Raw genomic sequence first — 22154 nt, forward strand, 5'->3', positions numbered from 1 at the left:
ATCTAAGGCATTTCAGACCTTGGATGTTCATTTGTAAATTTTCTTGAACTGTAATTTTACTTGTAGAATAGTAAATAGACCAGATTCCAGCCCTGGCCTCTTGGTGCCCACGGTACCACAGGCAGAAGGCTCAGCCCTGGCTGGAGCTGCTGAAGCAGTAACCTCACTGCTGCAGTTGGCTCACACCGAGGCACGGTGTCATTCCACAGCAGGCTTTGCCTGTGGCAAAGCAAAGGCTTGGAGCTGGTACAAAACTGGGAGGAGTGTCAGGTGCACCATAAAGTCATGCTGACATCCAGAGGGACTTCACCAGGCAGGAGAAATGCTCTGTCAGGAACCTCCTGAAGTTTAACCAGGGAAAGTGTAAAGTCCTGCCTCTGGGGAGGAAAACCCCCAGGCACCAGAACATGCCAAGGGCACCTGACTCACAAGCATCTTTGCAGAGAAGGATGAGGTGGTCCTGGTGGACACCAGCTTTGACAGGAGCCAGCAATGTCCCTACTTGTAAAAAAGGACAACAGCACTCTGGGCTGTGTTAGGAAAAGTGTCACCAGCAGATCCAGGAAAGTGACTCAGCTCTGTTGAGACACACCTGGACTGATGGGGGTTGAACTTGACCATCTCCAGAAGTGTTCTCCCACCTCAGCTTGTCTGCAGGCCTGGGAAGGCTGTTCCTCAGCTGCAGAATCACTACCTTGACCTTTAAGATCCCTTTCTACACAAACTTTCTATGACTCTACACCTGTTGAACAGAGCAGTGTCAGCAGAGGACAGTGTGTGCCAGGCACTGTTTGCTGCAGGAATGCATGGGAGTCATTGGAGTGGATCCTTTATGCAGTGAACAGACAGGGTAAGGTATGTCAGAATGCATCTGGGGCACCTGAAGTGCCAAGGGCAGAGTTACCAAAGGTAGTCTGGTTTTCAGCGGCTGCCAAATACCTGCATCCAAGAGGGATGCAACACGTGCTCTGGAGTTGTGGGGCTTCCAATCAGTAAAGCAGCCAGATGCTTGTCCTGCTGTGCAATACATCACCAGTTAAAGCTCTCCACCAGGCTGTGGGAGATATGGGTGTCCCTTCCTCTGCTCCCAGGAATTTATAGCTGTGGGGCACGACTGAGGGCTGCTCAGTGTCCTGCTGGCTGAAGCCAAATTGCATACAAATAGTCAGGACAGACCAGTGACAACCTGTTGTACTGTCCAAAAGTAATCAGCTCCTACCTGAACAAGTCAAATTCATTTTCTTCCAGCTTCCTGATTTTCCATGCATTTGTTTCTCCCCAGCCAGTGGAGGTCCATGCACCAGAGGGGAACACAGGAAACCCCAGAGCAATGAGTCCAGGTGTCTTTATGTTGTCTTTGCTGTTGATTGTAACAGTGCTTGGCAGGGTGTAAAGTCCAGGTGCTGCTTTTTAGCTACTGTGTGCAGGCTGGGTTACCTGATGCCTGGAGCAGGAACAAGGCAAGCAGGGAATACACCAAGGTCCGCATCTGGCAGCCAATGTGCTGACATGTAATAAGACAAGAACTTTTCTCTGCCTCCTTTTTCTTTTTGATCTTTCTTTTCTTATCTTCCCCTCTTCTCTCATTAGGGTGTTAAGCATGTCTCTTTTAACTCTATTCAGATACCCAGTGTTCACAGAGCTGGCAAAAGTAGGATACCCTTTGAAGCTCTGTCACAGCTGATTGAAATCACCTACTGACTCAACAGTTTTCAGACAAATACAGTCACAGTGCAATCACATAAACACCAAGAAAACAGGATTAAAAATACTTCCTGTAGTATCAAAATAGTTTATTTATGCTGCTATAGTACTAGTTACTGATACCATATTACTATTGCCTAGTACCTATGGCTAGAAGTGGTTTTTGCTAGATCTGCAACAGCCCATGTCATCACAATGTGTCATCATCACTTGCTGTTTAGAGCAAGCACAATAGTTCCAGCTTATATCATCATGTGCTATTTAAAGTGCTTAAAAGACTAACCATCAGGCATCAGCCTCTCCACTACAATTATAAGCAGCTTGTTTCTGAAAATTGAGATAGGTAATGATACAAAAACCTGATGAAATGGCACACATTTTGTTCCTGGCCATGGTTGCATTTCTCTCAGGCCCCAGGATTTCTCAAATTCCCTCATCCCCTTTAGTCTGTACATGCAATGCATGCCTAAGTATCACAAGAGAATTAAAATATAAAGGGGGGCACTGTCAATGTGATGGCCATTAAAATATGGTCACTGACCAAATCCTTTAATATACTGAGTTACTGCTGTTGGCTTTAAATACACTTTGAAGAGGATTAACTGCAAAGCATGTTAGACCAAGGGCATATCTCTCATCCTCAGCTGCCACAAATGGGATGTAAGTTTTGCATACAGAAGAAAGGAGAAGGATTTTGACAGCTGGAGATGCTTATCTTTCCATACCACAGGGAAGGCTGGACAAGATGCTGCCTGCCACCTTTCCAGGCTGACATTATCTACACATCAGTGAAGGTGCTGAATGTCAGCACCTGAATGCTGCTGAATGCTGCTTCCATATGCAGAGGAGCTTGCCACCACACACCAGCAGCAGATAATGTTCTTTGAAGTGGGGCAGGGGAGGCAAGGCACAGGCACAAAGCATGCATTCAGAATAGGCACCATCCTCATTAATTAATTTGAAGGCTGTTTATTAAAACATGCAATAACATTACAAATGCCTATGTTAGCTGGCAATCATTACCCATCATATTTAATTAATCCATTGATATTTAACTTACTCTGAGCTTCTTGTTAATATATGGAGTTTGATTTATTGTGGCAGTTATTGAGTAGTAAAAAAATACTCCCACTAAGACAATAGGTCAAACTGCTGTGGAAGACAAGAACTATTGCTGAAATGTAAGAGCTTTTTGATGTCCTGGAAACAATTCAGGCCAACCTGTCCTGACTGGAGGCAGTACAAGCCCAGGCTGTTGAGCCATTGCAGAGGGGGTGGTGCCATTTTGTCAACACTTGATGAACATTGGAGTTCCAGAATGTCTCTCTGTTTGGACAAGAAGGTTTTTCAGATCCTACAGAGAGGTTCTCAGAATATAATGATAAAAAACTATAATAACCCCACAGGGTATTATTTTGGTGTAATATTACACTGTGGACCCTGTTTGTGTGTTGTACTATATCTTAACAGTTGTGTCCCCTTCTGGTGTAGGGCACTGCTCGTGCTTCTTGGTCAGGGATTCCCTTCACCAGCAAATATGTGCCTTCTCTATCCAGGTAGTCTCTTCCAACAGGGATGCTGATGCAGCAAAAGTTCTGTTTTTCCTCCTCACTGTGTAATTGTCAATGTGAGACACCTGAGACCAGGCTTCAGTGAGGCCAGGTAAAGACATCCAAAACTTCTTTTTCTGCTGCAACATAATGAAACTAGAGTAAGACACAGGGTAAGAGCAGGTAAGGGGGAACTGAGCTCTTTAGCCTTGTGATTTACTCAGGCAGTCAGTCGAGAAGAAGAGTAGTCAGAGGCTGCTCCCTGTTACAGGGACTGATGATGCATTTCTACAACCTACAATGAACTGTTCTCCATTCTCTACCGAATGAACAGCTCTATTCCCATGTGAATGGAGGCATACATACTCCAGAGGTGGATAGCAATTTGGGTGTGTAACCACATTTAGAGTGCAATTCACCCAGTCATTTAGGTTGGAAAACATCTTTAAGATCATTGAGTCCAACCATTAACCCAGCACTGCCAAGTCCACCACTAAGCCATGTCTCAAACACTACATCTACACATTTTTGATCATTTCCCACTATTGTCCAGGGCAGCCTGTTTCAGTGCTGGTCCACCCTGTCAGTATAGAAATTTTTCCTAATAATTTCAATACAACCATAGTGTTGATATAGGTAATTGACTCAGGAGAGCTATTGACCAGGCCAAATGTTGGTGTCTGTTACAGTGAATGCCCTTGCTGACTTGGCTGAGTAGACTCAAGGTTCTTGTACCTACATGCAGCAAACTATTATTAAATTATTCTGGTGTTACGTCCTGTCTCCCATGAGGAGGCTGAGATCTTCCCTAAGGTTCACATCCCCTCAGCCAACCCTGTGTGGTGTCTTGGCTACCCTTCAGTGTATTAAGTGGAACAAGGATGTGACACTGGGGAGCTGAACTGGAACCTGACTTCCTACTGCTTACAATCAGGGTCTGGGCATGTTGTTCACATCTTGGCACTTCACAGACCACGCTTAGATTTAGCTACCTCACCCCACACAGTCTCACTGCCAGTGTTTCTCACTGGCAAACTCTTGGTGATTTTCCTCTCTGTAGGCTTTTTGCTCCTGGTGCCCTCAGCTGGCAGACATAGCACCCAGACCCTACAAGTCTCTGAACTCCAGGTTTTAGCTTTGGCTTTCAGATTTATGGGGGTACAGCAGCAAGAGGAAAAAGAACAAGCTGCAACTCCTCATGAGAACAGAGCCTGAGGTGTGGGAAGGGCAGGGGTGGGTGGGGCAGTGCGCAAGGTGTGGCAGCAAGGTCTCATTGCTTTACATATGAGGTCTCTTCACAGACCTGCTCTTCTTTAATCACTGTTGAGTGTATTCTCAGTGTAATGCCTACAAATGATCCTTAAAATATATAAACAATTTTTTTTGTATAATAGACACATAGGTAGTAAAACAATGATTGCTCATTCCTGCTTAAGTGCTGGAGGGAGCTTGAGTAGTCGGGAATAGCTGCTATAAAGGGTCTGAGGTCAGGATCCTTGGAGACTTTGAAATATTTCACCATGTTTTTAACTAGCCTTAGTATGCTGTCTCTCCCTGTCCCCAATTAGCAGGCTTTGTATTTCAGGATTCTGATATGCATGACAGTAATGCTTTACCTAAAGGAAAATAAAACTGCCCTTTAGCAGATATATGGCTTTTCAAAGCAAATTGGTTTCACTATATTTGGAAGCCCATATGTGTTGAAAAAAGCCCTTTAACTGAGAAGAGTTACTCAAAGCCCAGAAAATGAATGTAGAGTAAATGTTCATGAGCTCAAACCAGGGAGCTGTTTCATTGAACTGCAGGAGACATAATACAACTGTAGAACATTGTTTTATCCTTTTCTTTGCTTTTTGTTCATTATTATTCAAAGCAGGTGCTATCTAATGGTAGAAAGAAATTTTCAAGCTATTTCCCTTCTGAGGTGTTTACAAAATTGATACAATAGAAATTAGGCAAATTCCAAGGCTTCCCTCAGCTTTTCAGCTCTCCTGTTATACCACAGAACTGGTTTGGAAGAAGCATATCCTTTTGTGGCACTGGGCTTGGGGCACTTCTTGGGTCCATATCTATGCCTCACATTTTGCTTGAACCTTAGGAGACTAGTGAGACAGAGTAAAAATTTAATGGGGTAGAAATCCATTTGGATTTAGGTGAAATGTGCCACTTTGAGCTTGCTGACATAAGGGAAATATGCTGGTTAGTCTGGTAACTGCAGCACTAGCAAAGTTGCCCCAGCTAAGGAGAAAGAATGCAAATTTCCACACTAAAAAGGTAAGAGATAAGAAAGACTCCTCGGACCTTGAAACAGGCGGTGCAGAGTGACCCAGGAGTTCTTTCTGTACTTTCTGACAAAAACTGAGTGCAAGTGTAACTAGCTGTAAGAGTAATGCAAGATCAGCAAAATGAATATACATGAACTTATTGTAAAATTCTATGCATATGGAAATTAGATAAGGGTAATAAAAAAGGATTGGGAGTTCTCAGGGGTGTACATGTCCATTGAAGGGCAATGAGTCCCCACATGCATCCAGCACTGTAATAAACATACCATCCCTACAAATCTTTATTGGAATTGTGGGGTTTTGATTTTTCATCCACGTTTCACTAGGGAGGGCCCAAGGACAGTTCTGGACTACTGAGCTTCAGAGAACAGCCCAAGAGCTGGACCCTGGTAGCGCTGATGAGCTCTCAGACCCCTCCTGGTGAAAGTATTTCCCAGAGGCAGAGCTGTGTGGGTGTCTGTTCTTAACATCTCAGGGATTAGAAAACAGGCAGGAGCTGAGTTACCCTGGGATGGGAGAGCTCCCAGGGAGCCCTGCCTGAATTGTCCTGCATTGTGCTTCACAGCTGGGGAGAAGCTGCTCTCCTCTCAGATGCAGAGGGACACGGAGAGCCTTTTCTTTTGGAGACAGAGAAATGAGAGAGTGTGACTTCACAAGGGAGATTCCTTAATGATAATATCTTTACAAGGCAGATCAGAACTGCTCTTTTGCAGAGACAAGGAGCTAGCTTGTGAGCCCCACAACATGATGATAACACAACATTCTGTGTTCAGTCCACATTTTCTCCTGCCTCCAGAAGCATTCTAGTTCTTCTGTACACTGCTCTTTAACTGAGAAAGTGAGACACAACACCATCCTTCCTGACTTCTAAGATAACTAATTGCTGATACCAGAGAAAACTCAGCTTCTCCTGTGCTGCCCTTGCGTGTCCATATTCCTCTGAATTATTGCCTGAGGTGCCGAGACAAGCTCTCCTCCCTTTCAGTCCAAAAAAGGACTTGCCAGCAGAGCTTACAGCTGCAACTCTGTGGCTTTCCTTTCTCATTTCATTTGGAGCTGGTTAGGGACAAATAAGGGCTAGGTGACAGCTCTGAGTAGCTCCTGGGAGAAGGAAAGCTCCTTCTCTGCAGGGGAGAAGTGATATTTTGTCTTCACAGGACTTCAGCAGGCAGAGAAATAAGAATACTGCCCTAGATGGGTAAGTTAAACCTGGGATAGCTGGTGAGATTTAGCTGTCACAACCATCTGCTTCACCTCTCCTGGAAGCTGCCTCTCCAGCTGAATGATTCATGAACCACCTCAATTTACAGCTTGGCATAGTTATAGGAATTAAAATTAATGTGCACTGGCTTTGATACATTAAGCTGTAAGTGCAGCACTGCAGAGACAGAGACACATCCCAGTCAGGGTGTGCTTGATGAAAGCAGGAATGCTTGGCTCTGCAAGGAGTGCGAGATGGTTCCCGAAAAGAAGAAACCTGTCACCTTCCTAGTGCCATCCATGTCAAATATGTGTCAATAACTTTACCACCCCCAAGTTATTTTTCCTCTGCCATCTCCAAATAAATTTTTTTCTCAAAAAAAAAAAAGGATAATTAGAAATATTTTAGATTATTTGGTTGAAAACTTATTTCCTCAGCAAGACTTATATATTTTTTGTTTGTTTCTGAAATGCTTTAAATCCTGAATTGCAATGGTCTCTAAACAGAACACCTCTAACAGGCAGTTTTTACTAAGTCAGTTTGCTTTGGTTTCATGCAAGGAAGTGTCATGGCTTGTAATCACACTTACCAAGAGGAATTATACTTGTCACTTCCGTGTTATCTGAGATGATCTTGGAATAAATTTCAGGCTTTTACTGGCATCAAGATCCACACAGCAGAATCATGGACAGGATGCATGAGCTGAATTAGGTGTATCTCTTCAAAACCCACACTGGGTTTGATCTGCCAGGTATGCCTTGGGAGGTCATGGCTAAAGGAATGTGGCTTGCTCCTTTCCAATGTACCCAGTGAGTGAACTTAAAACTTTAAAAGGCTTTGGGAGGACAGCCCCTGGGGTTTCCTGGGACTTGGAGATAAACTAGGCAGTCTCTAACTACACTGAGCTGAAGGGAGAGGACAAAAGAACACTTCAGAACTCTGAAAAAAAAACCCCAAAGTAATAAAAGCTTCCTTTGACAAGTTATAAAGAGAAAACCAAACAAACATTAAAAAGCCAAGTCTCTTAAGTGAATTGCATTTTTATCCAGCTGGTGTTGTGAATGATTTAAGGACAGATTCAAGTTCCATTGCTCTGTTTCCTTCTCCTCCCTCCCCCATTCCCTCCTCTCCCTGCTCCCCAGACACGCTGGCTGTGCCCTCTGCAAGCCAAGTGTGAAATTGCTGCCTTCATTCATGTGTGACCTGCATCAGCCCTCCGGGAGCCTGGAGGGGAGGGAGTTTTTCCTCCCAATTGCTGAATGCACAGGGTCATAGGCAAAGAACAGCTGTGTTGTCTTCTGTGTGTGAGGCCCACAAGTTCCCTCACACAGGCACTGAGAGTTACCCCAGCAGCGCCTTCGAGTCTCGTCTGTTCTGCTCAAGAGCCAGCTGCACAAGGTTACCGTGGTGGGGAATGCTTCAGGGCTGTGTGAGCTGGAGCAGAAAATCCCCTGTGCATCACTGATAGGGAATCACCTTGCCCTCTGCAGCTCATGCTCTCCCTAGGTTGTTTAGGATAAAGTAGAAAAGAAGGAATCCGCATGTCCCTGGTGTAAAATAGCAGTCTCTTTTTGGTGTCATATGCATGTCTGAGCCATCTAAAACACGACACCTGTTTTATTATTTTGTATGCCTCTGGTGTACAATTGCTGTGATTGTGAGGACAGGGTTATTTCTTGCTTAGGAGTGATTTTTCTAAAAGAGAAAGTGGTGGTAGCTCTCTTGTTACCTACTGCTGCTCCCCAGAATGTGAGTTTTTTTAATATAAACCAAATCTTGCAGTGACAGGGAGCTGAAGCAGCCCAACACGGCACATACGAAACTGAAAAGGAGATTGCAGCTTTGCTTTTATCAGCTTGCAGACAGCTGATTCTTTTTTTGTCTTGGCTAGCTGGAGAAGCCCACCTCTCTTCTGCCACAATAGATGTGGAGGCTAAAAATAGACATGGCAAGTTCCTCTGATAGGCTTTAGTGGTGTCTCTTGAGAAAAAACAGGCAATCCCCAGTCCATCAAGTGAAGACTGAGAGCAAGACAGCCCAGGAAGCACAGGGGGAGCATATTGATGAACTGCCTTGTTCAGCATTTGTTTTGCCACCTGTTGCTGGAGAGGTTTTGCTTTTCTCCCCTGTGCTTGATTGCATCGGCGTGCCATGCTTTCCTCACTGCTTCCTTCCTCCTCCTCAAAAAACAAACAAGCAATTAAGTTTAAAGCCATGCTTATCAGGGAGGCAGGGCTGGATTAGCTTACATAAAATAAAAATTGGTGTGCTGGAGACAGACACGGAAAACAGAGGAGCAGTTCAGTAGCTGTGTTTGTGCAGTGCTGTCAGCAGTCAGAGTGTGTCACTTTGACCTCAGCAATCAGCACAAGCCTCCTGCAACAGCCCTGAGACCATCACCCCCCTCTGGGATGCTGACCCAGGGCTTACAGCTGGTTTAAATAAGACTAGTTATGGTTCACCCAGCTCTGAAGCACTTAGCTGATAGGTAATCCCCAACGGAATGAAAAACGTAGAAAAATTATTGTTGTTTAAAAAAAAAACCAGCCAATGTTAATTGTCCTAGGAATTATTATGAGCCTAAAGGGCACTTTCACACCTCTGCTGTTGAGAGCAGTGTGTAAAGACCAGCTTGTGGGTCTTGAGAAATAGTAGCACCTACTTTGTCTTCTTTTTCACCTGCATTGTGGCAACCACATTTTTAAAGGATAATAAATGAAATTATAGCTTGACTTCAAAAGAACAAGGTGGGAATGGTCAGTACTTTGCTTTTCCAAAGGAATGTTGCCTAGGAAACATCAGCCTGTGGCAGATGTATGTTAGTAAAGACAGATTAATTTTGTCTGTGAGGAGGCATGTCAAGAAAATATTTCTAAAAGGGGATGCAGGCAGAGAAAACCCCACCCTGCAGCCTGTCCTTGATTTCCTGCAATTAAGGCATTAATTACTAACAGCTAGAGCTGCCCAAGGACCTTGGGATGTTCCTGGCACTCACTGGTACACTAAGTGCTAAATTAAGGTGATCCAAGCCTCTCTTTGTCTTTGGGGCAGTTCTAGAGGCACATGACACACGTGCATAACTGAGATGGATCTGCCGTGGAGGGGACACAGGGGCTGGGGATCTGAGGCTGACTGCTCCAAAACACCTGGACAGATACAAAAGTAATCCTTGAAACACTGTTCTGAGGCAGAGAGATGGCATCATTAAAGAATGAGAAGTGACAGAATCAGATAGTAATGAAGATCCTGTCAATACCAAGATAGCAAAGGGACAAGAAAATAAAAGCTTAGAGGGGAAAAGGGCAGCTCTCAGGAGGGAGGGAAGAAAACCTCACTCTTCCACAGGTACAAGAGCTGTAATTAAAAGCATACAGAAAACAAAGCACAGCAGTTTGGAAACATGTTGAAGTTGAGGTGATACTGTCAATAGAGGGGGAAATAAGCCACCTTTTGTTCTTTCACAAAAGCTGTCAGAAAGCTACCAGATGAATTGAGAAATAATTTTCTATATGACAAAACTTGAAAAAAGGAAGATTTTGTACAAAAACCTAGAGAAAACTGGAACTAGTGAAAGAAGGACTTGAATATGAGCTGAAAAATAACTAGATGTCAAAGCTAGCTGAAATCTAGCAGGATGCATAATGCCAGGTACAGTACTGATTTCCTTGGAAGACAGGGTCAAGGACAGGTGACTTCTATAATTTCAGAATAAAAACTCCTTTCAGTCCAGCACTGCAATTGCTGTAGCTCCTCTGCATTTCCTATAAGTGCAAATACAATAATTCTATTCTTCACTGATGAGAAGCACCTTGCTTTTTCATTTTTTTGGTGTATGTAATTGTTGTACATACATGTAGTAGAGAATGAAAGATTGAGGTGCTCTTTAGAAAAACAGAGGTTCAGAAATGAAGTTTTTAAATCCCAGGACCTGTTGTTTTGTTCAATCTTTTGCTTTAAATCCCAAAGATCTGGGCATATTCTAGCACTCTAGAACTATGTCTGTATTCTGCAGCCATATCAAATAGTCCCTGCAGCTAAAGCCAGTTCAACAAAAAGATTCCCAAAACCTCACAGAAATTTAAAAATAGAAACAGAAGACAGTATCTACCATCTGTCTTTTCTTCTGGCAGGATTTCATGATCAATTTGTCTAACTTACGCTTTACAGTCCTCCAGTGGTGGAAGGGTTGGCTGTCCTTTTTGTCAGGAAACATTACTCTATCCTAAATTTCCCTTGATGCTATTTAAACTCACTGTTATTTTTCCCAGCACTGTTAGGGAGGGAGAAAAATTACTCTGTATTTTGAGTCTATATTTTGAACACATAGCCAAAAATAATTATCCATTCATTTTCCAGCCTTCTTTTTAGTGGAAAAAAACCCCAAAACATCTCATATACAGCATCCTCATCTAGTGCTCAATAGATTCCCTCAAGAGGTCCCACAGGTTTATTGATGTATTCTGGATATCAGCAACAAATAGAATAAGGGGATTATTCACCCAGCTACATGGATTTGTTTATCTATTTTCTCCTGAGTCTGATCCTGTTCTTTTCCTGTGTTCTAGCCCAAGGCTACAGTGTTGGGGTTATGTTCTTTGGGAGCTGTGCACTGGTATCAGAGACAAAACCCAGCCAGAGCTTTCTCTGCACTAAACAAGGTGCTCTCCCAAGGTCACTGATTGCATCTGCCAATCTATATCATCCACCTTGAATATTAATGCAAGTGACAGTATGTTGTTATGAACTTGTCCTATAATTGCTCCTGTTAGCCCAGGATTCTTGACCTCCTGGACTTCAGGGGATGCTTGGATTGTTTTTAAAAACATTTTTGCCATCATTATAATTTCACATTGTGGTCCTGGTTGTGTTAGGCAGTCAGAGATGATCTTCAGGCCATGGACTGATTTAGCAATGAGTGCAGCAGATGCACTGAGAAGGTGAAGTTTCTAGAGGGGATTTTTGAAAGTAATTCTATCTTCCTACTGGCACAACATGCACCTGAGCTCACTGTGGGAAGAAGGGATCCATCAGCACCTGTTAAGGCTCAAATAAAATGGAATCTGCAATATAGTTCATATTATCCATATTGGCAGATATGGCCCCTTGGGGGAAACTCCCTTTCACTCCAATCTGAGTCTTTGCAGTAAAGACCTGGTGGAATATGCATACTCCTGGATTATCTGGAAAGTCCTGAAAACATCCCTGGAACTAATGGACTCTATTTATGTGGGCAATGAGTTTAGCTGTGTCACGGGCATCAGTGGAGAGTCCTTTGTGCTTGCAAAGGTCATTAAACTTTCAGCAGTTCCTATCCAAATGTAGCAACAATGGGAATCCCCTTTCTAGAGAAGGGTTTAAAAAACAATCCCTCGAAGAGTTCCATGCAGGTGTCTAGTAACACCTCTGGAACAGGGAATGAGGAACTCTTTCCTTGTTGCAGACCAAAAGGACCTCATGTGGGCTACAGCCTAACACACACTTCAGTGAAGTGAGAATGGACATGCTGGGAAAGAACAAAGGGCATTCAGCTCTTCTTGAATGTGTCAAGGAAAAGATTATATGACATGAGAAATAAACTGTGAGGATTTTACATTATGTATTTTCTCAGCTCTCAGCAACCAACCCCTTGGTTTAGGGAAAATAGTAAGAAATTGCATTCAGAAGACAGGAATAAGGAGGGGTGGACTGGAGGAAGGCACACAAACCAAAAGGAGCATGGGGCAGGTCATTTGTAGTGAAGACACAGATGACATCCAACCTTTGGGAAGTGGGTTTTCACCCTTGTGATAGACAAAATCATAAATCAGCATAAAACATGGGATATGTTAGCAACTGAAGGGAAAACCTCTCTGCTAAAGACCAGAAAAGGGACAGGAATTGTGGATTACAGGTAGAAAAAAATTTCTTGAAGAGGGGCTGAGCTTTGCTGGATTTAGTGCATAAAAACAGATGTAAATGAGAAGAGTGTCTGTCATCCTGTGAAGGACAGGGGAGAAAGAGGAAGGAAGGAGAAAAGTGAGATTAGCAATTGGCTTGAATCAACATGGCTCTGCTGGCTCTGACAGTTCTCTCTGGTGGAGCTCTCCTGAGTCATTCATGGATGTAAGGAGCAGTGTTAGTGACTAAGGTTGTATAGAGATAAAACAACATTATACTGATAATTATACAAACTGGTAGTTATAACTTATTTTATGACAAGGAAGGAGATCCATGCATCTGTCAGTTTGTTCAGAGGTGTTGCCATCAACTATATATGGGGTCTGACTTTAGGATGGGGAGGACCTGCCAAGAGCATTAAATGGTAAAGGAACAGAAGCAGCTTTAAATTGAGGCTGGAGATTTTGTTCAGAATAGACTCAATGATCCAAGTTGCTCTTCTGCAGTAGAAATCCTGACTGGCTTGCTTCTGAAATTCCCAGTACTTTGTGACCTGAGGATGTTGAGACATATAAAAACTGAAAGTGATGGGGCAGTGAATCATCTGAATTTACCTGAATGTGAGGGAAAGTCTCAAACCAGAGTGAAAATTGTTCATTCACAGGAATGTGCATTGAAGTAACTTTTTAAAATTCTGTTTTTAATAGACAATGCTGCCATTTATTGATTAGAAGGGCGCATATCACCCTAGTACTCCTTGACATCCCATAACTCCAGGACACTCAACTGTTTCTGTATTAACAAGAACATATTGAAGAAATATTCCAGAACAAGACTTTTTGGATGATTTTCCAAAAACTCTAAATAAATTCATAATGCTCTCCAAGTTATCATAAGCATTGATTTCCCCTTAATTTTAAACAGACTTACTATGACAATAAAACATTTTAACTTTACTTGTTCAATAGTAATATTTTTATAGAAAACTCTTTAATTAGCTTGTGTAGTTTGTAATTTTTTCTTAATGGTGACAAATGACATTTAATTAATGACAAAATTAACATCATCACAGACTTATGCTGAAGAAACCACTGTTTTACATTTGAACTTCACTAGTTTCTTCTCAATGAGAGGAAATACATTTCTGCCTGACATACTGGGTCCTATCTCAAATGAAGTCACATGCATTGAGTTTTAGTGAAGAAAATGCCAACAATTTTAATGTTTCCATACTCAATTTGGCAGGGGAAAATAACAGAATTTTTATGGGAAAAGGTTGGATTTAGAGGAAATCTTTGTTTCTGAGTGATGATAAAGGAAAGGCTGATGCGATTATCCTACTTGATAGTGTTTAGGGAAAATAATGATGCATCTGTCTCTTTGATGGATTCCTGTTTTAGCCAACACTGGCAATACAGAATCCTGGGGATATTATAGCAATTTTTATTTTCCAAAAGGTCTTTCCCAGTAAACAATTTTTTATTGTGAGAATGATATATCAAAATCAATCAGGCATGCATGGGAGGACGTGTGCTTATATGTGTATATGAAAGAGCAATTTTGGGTTAAAAAAAGAAGGCAGATTACTGACATACCATTAAAATGAAATTTTAGGCCCTTTGCCTGCAAGATGGCTAAAAAACAACTCAACAGACAGTCTTCAGAAACACCTTGAAGCCAAAGTTTTCTGTGTCCCATGGAGGGGACCATGGTCTGCTGTGCTTTGGTGTAGCAAATCAAAAAGCAGTTGAGTTCAGGAACACCACAGTCACTCTAGGCGCTTCTTATTGATTTAAAATTTGATATATTTTATTCTTTCCCTTCTGATTTAAGTAGGCTGTGGGTTACGGAAGGTGAAGGTACTAGAATTTTTGAGAAGTTAAAGGGGGTTTGGCAAAAAAAAGATTTGCAGAAGGATAAAGCAGCTGAAGATTTTCAGACAAGCAAAGCACTGTATGTTTTAATTAAAACTGTTCTCTGTGGAGTCATTAACATTGCTAATTAAATTGTCAGTTTTAGATTTCATGATTTAAAGTTGATGGAGATGAATGGGAAAAGTCACACCTCTCCAGTCTTTAGCTCCAGGCATTTCAAGATTTCCTTCATAACCACATAAGTTAGTAGCTGCTTCCACAAGCAGCAGCAGTGGTGGGATCTGGGTTCCTTAGCTTTGCATTTGAAGTCAAATGTTCTAATATTGAATAAAGTTTGAGAGCCCTTGTATATTTGGGGGCATTGGAGCCCTCCAAGCACACTTGTCTAGCTTGGCCCCTCTGCTACCTGGGCAGTGGGCAGTGCATACTGAAGGCTTGTCATCCACAGCGTCATTTAGGGCTTCTCTGTCTCTCTAAGACAGCCACTGATTTTCAGGAAATTGGTAAAAACTTATAGTTTTTTATATGGTTGTCTTTATGTTAAATTTGGCTACTGTCCCAAGTCTAAAATTTATTAGAATCAAGTAAATGGATATTTAATATACTTATACACAATAAACTGTTTTCTCAGCAAGCAGGGTAAACAACAGACCATCTCTTCAGGTAGGATCAATACCTGCACACACCATTTTCTACTCACTGAGAGTTAGGGCTTTATCTGTTTCCTGCCAAAAGTTTTGACACCGGATGATAAATTCAACATTGCCAGAGAAGTAGTCCTGCCTTGGGGACAATGGAGTGCATGCTAGCCTTGTAACCTGCAATATCACCTTCATTGGTGCTTTTTCAAGTTTTGTTTGGTATTCAGGGTTGTAAAACTCCTTCTCCCTTGGTGCACCTGCTGCTTAGTGCCTGTGTCCTATTATTTCAGTTTTCCACTAACCTTTTGCTTCCTCCCATCCCCTTTTTCTGTAAAACCTATGGAACAAATCAGATAATTGGAAAAGAACTGACTATTGTGCTGACTCACACCCATCAATAGTTCTCTTAACAAACTTGTAAGTGGAGGATGAGCATTACTGCTGATGGTCCACAAGGAACAAAATAACTCGGCTCGATATTCAGATCAACAGCTAAACAGAAGTGGCAGTGGGGATAAACCAAATGCTTCCACTTGCAAATTGACTCAACTAATGCAGAGTACTTCTAAAGAAAGAAAGCCATTTAAAAGCTTAATCTTAGGCACTATCTGAATTTAAGCAAAAAATCTGCACACACCTCATTGCAAAAGGCTCTCATGAGATATAAGGGTCACTGTAAACATCCATTACTTGTGCTTTCTCCACCTATGCAGTCACTGTGAAGAGGAGGTGAAAGTGACCTCTTGCTTTCTACACGGGAAGTGAAATTTCCTCACTTTTAGATATGCATTCTCAAAGGAGAGGCTAAGTAACGTGGTACTCAGAGCAGCAACATTTAACATTTCGGCCTCGCTGACCTCAGTGCTGCTGCGCTTGGTGTCTGCTCTCACAGGTCAACCAGAAAGTACCTGTTACCCTCTGGGAGGACGAATATCTTCTTTCTTGGAGTTTTCCTGTGTAAAGGCTAAGGTGGTGGAAGTCCTTTCCAGGGTGACTGGAGACCACCCTGAGCATGCACGGCTCGCTCACTGCCCAGCCCCAGTGCTGGCTGAGCAACCCTCCTGGGTGGGAGGAGAGGAGGAAGCAAAGAGAGAGAAAAGAACTCCACTGCCAGTAATTTAATGCCTGCCTGCCATTAGTGCCTTCTCAGAGCAGTGAGGATTTCTTCTCTCACAGGGAGGTTCCCTCAGGCATGCCAGCTTTGTGTGTGTGGATATAATGCCAGGCTACCTCAGGGACCAGCCCAGTGGTTTTGAGACTTAACTAGCTGGGTACTTGCTATGTAATTTAGGATTAGAAGCAAATTACTTGAGTAGCAAAATGTCAAATATAGAGACTTTAAAGTCCCTGAAAAGGTTGTTGTTTATTTATTAACTCTGTTGTTGTTAAGTGTATTGACTCTGCCTTTTGTTGTTTGCTAACTATTCCACAAGATGAATTAAAATCACAGAAGAGACCCATATTCATATGTTTTCAGATAGGTTTAGGTATCATGGATAATTACATTATTTCTTCTAACTCGAAGGAAATGTAAAAATGAGAAGCTCATCCTCACACATGAGATGCTGTTAATTAGGTCAGATATAATCCATTGCTTAATGAGATCCTTCAGACTCTGAACATAGCTTCTGTTTAATTCAGAGCTTTAGTCACTCATTTAGTCACTAGTTCATTAGGACTGAACACAGGTGATTAGTGGGGTCATATAGGACTAGGAGTGGCCCCATAACACAATCAGTTCCAGCAGACAGTCTGGATTGTACCACATCATTATTACTGCCCCATAAAAATTGGAATCCAGCTTTTGAAGAGTGTCATGAGAAGTCCTTAGTTTATGAATGACAGGTTTGATCACATTGATTGTTTGCAATCCAAATCAATGCTATTTGTTAAATAGAGAGTTTTGTAAAGGGAAATCAAGGAACAGAAGTTTGCAACTTATCTTCTTTTCTTCCTTGGGATTTTTAGTGAACATTTTTTATCGTGATTGTGGGCTATATTAAGCAATAATTCATTATGGACCTGATCCAAAGACCATTTAAGTCAGTGAAGGAAATCCCATGTAATTCAGAAGCTACCATTCACTGCAAAGTTGTGAATAGGATCAGCTCCAGCAAGTATAAAGTCTATTCTGGAAAAGCTCATTCCCATATAGTACAGTTGCTCTGTATCAGTCTGATGAGCAAATAAATACTGGAAATTTTGTGGGTATTTCTTTGTTTTGATTAAGACTTCCATGTAAATTTTCCCATCTGCCTTCATTAGAAATGTTAAGACAAGTAGCTGTGATCTCCAGGGTTGGTTGACTACGGTTTCATAATAACCACAACCAATGGTTTGCTAAGTGCCAAAAGGAGTCAATCCTTTACTCCTCTCAGACTGCACCTGGAAATCTTGCAGGGCCATAGAATTGGTTTTTTTTCCATGAAATAAGCCCCATACATTCATAGTCACCATTAAAATGGTGCTGCTGTGGATGTTTACAAGATCCAAGATAATGTTGAGAGCCTTAAGGTCTGTCACAGGATTTCAAAGCAAACAGCAGCCAAAAAAAAAAAAAAAAAAAAAAAAAAAAAAAAAGTAAGTTGAAGGTCAGTTCTTCTTACTGTCACTGCAAAGAAAAAAAAATCAAATGCTATAACAAATAAATATTTAAACCTGTAGAAATGTCCAACAAGTGAAAACAAAAAAGGCCAGTCTAGGCTGAAATTAAGCCCTCAGCTTCCTTCCCCACCATATTGCACACCACCCCTTGTAGAACTGCCCTTTTGAAATTTCCACATCTTCTGTTCTTCATCACCTCCTCTACTGTGTTATCCTTCATCTGCACATCATGCCTAATTCATCACTGGCTACATATCATTCATCCAGCAAGAGGTCAAGTCCTCAGTCTGCTCCTTGGGACAGAAAGGTTTATCTTTCTTTGGATAGGAGGAACATGCACACATTTATTTCCTCCAAAAAAAGCATAAATATACTAGTCAGCCTTTAAAAGAGTGATGCATTTTAGAGGACAAATACTGACCAATTTGGGCTTTAAATAAAAAATGTATGATAAACCTGAAACTTACTTTAAAGACATCTTAATATAATGTTGAGGGAATTCCCCTTTTAGTATATCTAAACAGAATTCATAATGATCCTTGATATAAGAGATTGTCACTCTCTATGTGGCTGGTTGTTCACCAGCCTGCCCTGGTGAACAAGGCAGTAAAGATCAGAAGAAAAATCTAAATATCATTCTAAGAGACCAGTTGATTTCAGAGGAAAAAGGAACTGAGCTGAATAGTAAGCTGCAAGAACCAAATTATGTCAAGCAGTGGAAGAGAGCTCTGTGGGGAAAATGTTCCTTATGAATCTGTGCATGTTGACTGATGAGCTGTTAGGTAGAAAAGATGTGTCTTCTCCTTTCTAGTTTGTTTTTGTAAAACAGTCTATAGTTTTGCCATTCTTCATGTGGTTTGGAAACATGAAATTAAAAAAAAATGTGTTTTATAGAACTGCAGGGGAAGTTTTATATAATATTGCTCAGTACTGTACATTTGACTGCAGACTTAACATTTTGGACCTGTTCCTACTTCAATGCTAAAGGAGACTGAAGTACTTAAGAACCTTATATTGTTAATATTAGGCTTAGAAATCTCTGCCCTTAGAAGGACTTCTTCAGGGCTGGAGGAGGCTATTTATTTCTTTCTTTGTATATAGAGCCATGGATTCACCCCAAAGACCTGGTGCCAGCTCTCCCAGCAGCAAAGAGGATACTGGTAGTTAGAGATTTCACCCAGGAAAATGGACTTTTTGTCTCCTCTATGTGATGTACAGAATTCAATCTTAAGTGGAATATGGGCCTGAGTATGCCACATCCCAGGTAATGTTGGAAAGCAAAAGACACAGCAAGTAAAAATAAATCTGGGAGAACCACACTGGAGGGACAGTTCAGATCCTGAGATATTTTAGGTACCTAGGTTCCAGATCTACAAACATCCATTTTTACAGGCCTCTAATATTTCCAGTGAATCCTATTTTCTGTGCTTGCATGACTGACAGTGAAACTCAGACACAGAAGGGGATGGATATCTTCTTGAATTACTGGAACCCCTGTAAATGATTTATGCCAGTGAAATGGGGAGACACAGAAAGCTTGTGGGATCCCCAAACTTGGGAGTGTTCAACACTAGGCTGGATGGGGCTCTGAGCAACCTGGGCAAGTGAAAGGTTCCCTGCCCATGGCTGGGGATTTGGGAGAAAATGTTCTTAAAATCTCTCCCAATCCAAGCTGTTCTATGATTCTATGAATTGTATGTGCTGACCAGATCTGCTACAGGGCAATCAGCAGTCACCTCTGGATCCAGCTCAAGCAGAAAATCCAATGTTCTGGAACTTTCAGCCTGAACTGCAAATGTGCACAAAGGAATCCATGATGTCCAGCCAGAGTTATTATAGGGTAACTCTGCTTGGGCTGCTATGTGTCCACAAATTTCAGAAAAAAGTATAAAAAACTATGCATGTGGACAAAATCTGTGTTAGAGCCTGGATACATCCCACATAATGTTGTGTTACTCCACAGGAACTCAGGACTTCTGAATGTACTTAAGCAGCAGCAGAAGTCTCACAAAGTGCTTCTATTAACCAAAATTACATTTTCTGTTATCTGACATGAAAGGAGAGACTTCGTCCAAATTATCTTCACTTCTGATAAAACACCTTGCAGCTTTCAGAAAGGTGCAGAATAATACAAAATTCACAGCCTGTTCCAAATCTGAGACCATTAACTGAGACTGATTTCCCAGAATAGCTAAGAGAGCAATCACTCCTCCTGGGTATTCACACACAAGAAAACCCTTGTGGAGATATAGATTGTCAAATCACTGAAGAAGGACTGGATATGGGCAGATTAAATTTGAACTGTGCACCTACAATTTTGAAACAATACCCATACGGGTCCTGAATGTGGATCATCCCACTGGGGGATCCAGGAAACAAGTTGACTTATTTCTCACGGATGCAGTTTAATTTTTATTTTTTGCAGCTAAGTGTCACTGACTAATGAAAATATATTGGCACAATCCTTGCAGGTTCTTGTTCCATGTGGCTGTACTTCTTAGCTGGGAATTTGCAAGCAGGTCATGGCTGAAAGCAATATGAATGCACTCAGCTATTAAAATATTCAAAATATATCATGCTGTATTTATTGGAAGCAAAGTCTGACAAGATTATGTGTATACTAGGAACTGATAATGAAACATGGCACATGGCATTGCATTGGCATTGGCTTTCTCAGCAATAGAGAAATTACAAACTTTAAATATTTATATAGTAAAATTAAATGAAGCTATTAGTGCTTCCAAAAAGCATGCACTGCAGTGCTATAGATAGACATGAAGAATAGAGTTTTGGAATATCTCTAACAGGACAATTTATCATTTTTGCAGAATAGTTCCATGTCTGTGGAAACATGGTCTTAAAGAAATTAGAAAAAGACTTGCAAAGAGCCAACAAGGTCTGAACACAAAAAATGGATGTTCCTAAGGGCTTAAATACACAATGGAAAATGAATGTCATAAGTAATCCATTTTTCTGCATTGCTGATTTATTTATGTTGATTTAAAAACAGTAAGTACACATATTTCTTTAAAATGCTTCGGAAGCCAATGATATTTATGGTCCTTCAAGAGATCATCTACTTATTTTCTATTAATTTAATTCTTTGAAAAACTGCCACTTTGATGTTTATTATGTTTGCTGTGAGAAGATGAGGAATAAACAGAGCAACCCTTAAACACAGTTAATGGTGTTTAGTCTCAGTTGCTTTTCTGTGCTGGGAGAAATCCTGAAGTCCTGCCTAGAGCAGGAAAGAGGAACCCTGGGAGCATTTAGGATGTGAACCTGTTACACCATTTCCTTCAGCAGCCTGATGGAGCAAAGTTGCAGTCCCAACTTCCTCAACTAGAAACCCAAAGACTCCTGTAAGGCTGGGATTTCTCTTTACTTATTCCCCAAATGGGATGAAAACATGGTGATTTCTGCCCATCAATTAGAAAAACCTGCTTTATTGAAACACCAAAATTAGTAATTTAGAGTCCTGGGAAGCTATGCATATTGATTTGGATTGTCTTCAGTTGTCTAAGTTGCTGGTGTAAAATTTTTTGAGACAAGGGCAGCTAAGGATATGGTCTGGAGTGCTGTGCTTCAGTTTCTGTTTTCTGCATTTCTCTTTTGGCTGCTGGTTAGTGTAAGCTCACTTGAACCAGCTGAAAAGGTGAACTGGGATCCCTTCTATGAGTGATGGCCACCACAGTGTAAATCAGACCAATTGCCACCAGGAACTGCCTTCCTTTTCTCTTGCCCTGCACAGGCTGGGACCAGGAGAGCATCCAGCTGAGACCTGACACAAAAAATGAAGCAGGAAGCCAAAAGAAATCCCTGAAGATCTCAGCACCTCATCAGGTGAACTTCAGCATCAGTTCAGAGAAGGATGGAACTGAGTACTGGGATACTCTCAGGTTATATAATCTTAAACTGCTGGGGGAGCACAAACTTGGTGTTCATGCAGCTATGATAGTCTTTAGAGATTGTTGCCTCCTTAGCTCAGCTTCAGCAGAAGCATCCATGAGGTAAACAGGATGAATTTCAGAATCTAAGCATTTGGTATGAATGATGTATGCAAAATGCTATTTTTAGCCCATCACTGTATATCTTGACTCTGAAAAGTCATTGACAAAAGAAGAGGATGCATCGTACAAGGGTTTTTTATCACTTGTCATGAATTTGACAAAACATATCTTGTGTATTGAATTTCATCACCCCAGAGATCAGACCCTTCCTGGAGGCTATAGAATAACAAACCTTGCAAGCTGCCAAAAGGAAATGCACCCACACTTGTGCCACAGGTCCTGAGGCTGTCCAGACACTGGGGCCCTGTGTTGGCAGGAGGGAAGGACATGGTTTAATCTGTTAGTTTTAAGAAAAGCACATTCAATGCTTAAAACCACAGTCATGATTTCTGAGCTCCCACCTACTGG

The 22154-nt window shown here is 41.6% G+C and overlaps 1 protein-coding gene across 12 annotated transcripts in view; it reads right to left on the reverse strand.

Annotated features, from left to right (window-relative positions):
* Positions 1–22154, reverse strand: part of LOC110483230 (uncharacterized) — a 305445-nt gene that overhangs the window by 32268 nt on the left and 251023 nt on the right. The window contains exon 5 of one of the 12 annotated variants that reach the window (XR_014949916.1): positions 1220–3394. The exons of the other annotated variants lie outside the window; for them this stretch is intronic. The gene's annotated coding sequence lies outside the window, so the exon portion shown is untranslated. The remainder of the gene's footprint in view (positions 1–1219; positions 3395–22154) is intronic. 12 annotated transcript variants of the gene reach the window in all.

Source organism: Lonchura striata, chromosome 1, assembly GCF_050655825.1.
Source record: "Lonchura striata isolate lonStrDom1 chromosome 1, ASM5065582v1, whole genome shotgun sequence".
NCBI classification, from domain to species: Eukaryota; Metazoa; Chordata; class Aves; order Passeriformes; family Estrildidae; genus Lonchura; species Lonchura striata.